The sequence below is a fragment of the Littorina saxatilis genome, linkage group LG9, assembly GCF_037325665.1.
Source record: "Littorina saxatilis isolate snail1 linkage group LG9, US_GU_Lsax_2.0, whole genome shotgun sequence".
Classification (NCBI taxonomy): Eukaryota; Metazoa; Mollusca; class Gastropoda; order Littorinimorpha; family Littorinidae; genus Littorina; species Littorina saxatilis.
In genome coordinates this window covers 10,920,823-10,924,118 of record NC_090253.1, presented here as the reverse complement: position 1 = coordinate 10,924,118, position 3,296 = coordinate 10,920,823, and the positions used below count along the sequence as shown (strand labels likewise).

Sequence of the window (3,296 nt, the reverse complement as noted above, 5' to 3'; positions counted from 1 at the left end):
ATATGTTGGGAAGACATATTTATCAATTGATCAACAAAATAAAACATAATACAAAACGACACAACATTGTTAAAATCATTATTGGCCAACGTTGAACGTTTACGAAGGCCTCAATCTTCCCGCGCCGTAGACCAGATTAATAGGTGCTTGATTTTGGTATTTTGATTTTACATAACATTAAACCTTTCTTGGGGTTCATGGTCATGGCAACAGCCATAATAATATTATATATATCATGTATATTGCATTTCAGCATATGTGAATTACATGTCATCATACAAAATGTCATACATTTTTATTCCCACATCATTCTGATTGATCACAACCAAACCTACTATCAGTGGACACATCCAAATGCAAGCGCCTGTTATTGACAACGTGCCACTGGTCTAAAAATATAGATGAGTGCTTTTTGCTGGGTTCTTTGCCGCCACAGACACTGTTTGGCCTGTAGGTAAATGTATTTTCTGATTTGTGAACAAAAGCTTTTTGACTCACATGCGAAGCAAAAGTGAGTCTATGTACTCACCCGAGTCGTCCGTCCGTCCGGCCGGCCGTCCGGAAAACTTTAACGTTGGATATTTCTTGGACACTATTCAGTCTATCAGTACCAAATTTGGCAAGATGGTGTATGATGACAAGGCCCCAAAAAACATACATAGCATCTTGACCTTGCTTCAAGGTCAAGGTCGCAGGGGCCATAAATGTTGCCTAAAAAACAGCTATTTTTCACATTTTTCACATTTTCTCTGAAGTTTTTGAGATTGAATACCTCACCTATATATGATATATAGGGCAAAGTAAGCCCCATCTTTTGATACCAGTTTGGTTAAACTTGCTTCAATGTCAAGGTCACAGGAGCTCTTCAAAGTTGGATTGTATACATATTTTGAAGTGACCTTGACCCTGAACTATGGAAGATAACTGTTTCAAACTTAAAGATTATGTGGGGCACATGTTGTGCTTTCATCATGAGACACATTTGGTCACATAATTATGATCAAGGTCAAGGTCACTTTGACCCTTATGAAATGTGACCAAAATAAGGTAGTGAACCACTAAAAGTGACCATATCTCATGGTAGAAAGAGCCAATAAGCACCATTGTACTTCCTATGTCTTGAATTAACAGCTTTGTGTTGCATGACCTTGGATGACCTTGACCTTGGGTCAAGGTCACATGTATTTTGGTAGGAAAAATGTGTAAAGCAGTTCTTAGTGTATGATGTCATTGCTAGGTTTAGTTATTTGAGGGTCACGGTCATGTAAAGGTCAAGGTCAAGCATGTGAGTTGTATGGGCTTTGCCCTTCTTGTTTCTTTTTTTCTTTTCTTTAACATAACACTGTTTAATGTCACTGTATGTTTGAAAGACCATGGTCACATTTGTAAAACAAATGTTAAATTAGAAAATAAATAACATTTTGGTTCATGATTTTTCCTACACCTATGCTGAAAATAAGAAATAAAAATGTCGGTATATAAGTCACTCAAATGCAGTGTAGAATGAATGGTTAGAGTTTGTTGCGGTTGACCCTGCACAGTTCGACCTACACACCTTCCCAGCACTGAGAATTCGGTTATCTAGAGCAGCCATCTATAAATAGCCCAGCCAGCTGCACACAGCGAGCCAGCCAGTCAGTGCCAGCAACAAACTGGCCTGTCTGACCGTAGCTGTAATACTCTTACTTACAACTTTATTTACTGATAGCTGAGCCGTTTGTTGCATTTTTTTCTTGAAATTTGACACATGACTAGATTGATTTCTGCAGATACCACTCAATGCAATTGTAATCCCATTTGAATTTGGTAAGAAATATTTATCAGTACTAACTGATTGAGGTGCTTTGGTGTGTTTTGAAAGTGTTAGCACAGAAGTTTGTCATCATTGAAAAATAGCGTCATACACACCTTAACTACAGACATGATACAGTTTTGTATTAGATGCAACAAGCATGCTAAACACAGTACAGCAAGCAGAATAAAGGAAGCAAGCCTTACCTTTGCACCAGAAAGTAGAATAAATAACTGCTAATCCAATACACCTGCACTCCATTGTGATAATCCACTGCTCGTGATATCCGATGGCTTTAGTACATATATCTTGTTTTACACTTTTATAGTGGGAGAGGGCAAGCATAAAGTTGTCTTTCTCACTCAAAGAATCTATTTTGCGTTGTACTGTAATATACATAATGTACACGATACCCGTTCTTCTCGGCTTTACACAATCGTCTGAGACAGACATAAATATGTACACGCAGACAAACATTAAAGACACAAGGTTTTTGTCACTCGATTTTGTCTGCTTTCGGCGAAGAAGGCTTGTTGCAAGTTTCTCCTCCATTTTTGACAAAGGCTCGTCAGTCGTTTTGGCTAGAGTGTCACTGATGCATGGCGATTGTAGCTGTTTAATTGGTGACGTCATCGTGTTCACTGTTTCGGGTGTTTTGTGAAATGTTACAGGTAAGATCTGAGAAGATGTACCTGGTTTTAAAGAAGAAAACTGGAATGGAGATGTCTGGGCGTCTGTTACTGACACTTTTTGCTTTTTGGGTGTGGAAAACTCTGGGGGCTCAAACGAACATGAAAGATCAGAGTCCCTGACTTGTCGCTTTTTGGCCCACCTGGTTCTGGTTGGTCTTCCAGCTGTGTCTTGTGACTTGTAATGAGAACACACAGTGCAGTTGTCAGAATTGTGAGGCAACCAAAATGACTCTGTGATCACTCTCTTTGCAGTATTGTCCAATGTTTTCAAGTCTTTTGTCCTGAGCGATTTTTTCATCATAATGTAACACCTGTTGCACATTTGAGCTGGATGCTTGTCATCATCATCTCCATTTATACTAACGGAGAAAACCTGCATAATGTCTACTTTGTAATAAACACATAGTTTTGGTTTCTTGTTATCACCCTTTCGCTTAGCCCTCTCTCCACATATTCTACACAGTGCTTTTAAACTGTCCTGATGTTGACACATTTTAGGACCTGAACTTTCACAATTCATTTTGACGGCATCAAAATGAGCACAGTCCACACAAAAACAACAAAATAAAACAGCACAGATACCAACACATTCCCTTTCCTTTAGATAAGGCACATATTCATTCCAGTAGTGCTTGCTTTCCACAGAACAGAGAGCACAGTGAGTGGGAGTAGACACTTCTCTCAAAGTACGGACCAAACCCATGACGACCCCCCCCCCCCCCTACCCTTTTTCCCCCCAGGCAAGTCTTGCTTCCTTATAACTGTTTATTGCAACCGGCAGCATAGCATCTCTGCCAACAGGTCTAATTACA

At 39.4% G+C, this 3,296-nt stretch overlaps 1 long non-coding RNA gene across 1 annotated transcript in view; it reads left to right on the top strand.

The window, feature by feature from the left end:
- The first annotated feature begins 487 nt into the window (after positions 1-487).
- Positions 488-3,296, top strand: part of LOC138975256 (uncharacterized) — a 119,300-nt gene continuing 116,491 nt past the window's right edge. The window contains exon 1 of the long non-coding RNA XR_011458580.1: positions 488-1,174. This is a non-coding gene — a long non-coding RNA (uncharacterized lncRNA). The remainder of the gene's footprint in view (positions 1,175-3,296) is intronic.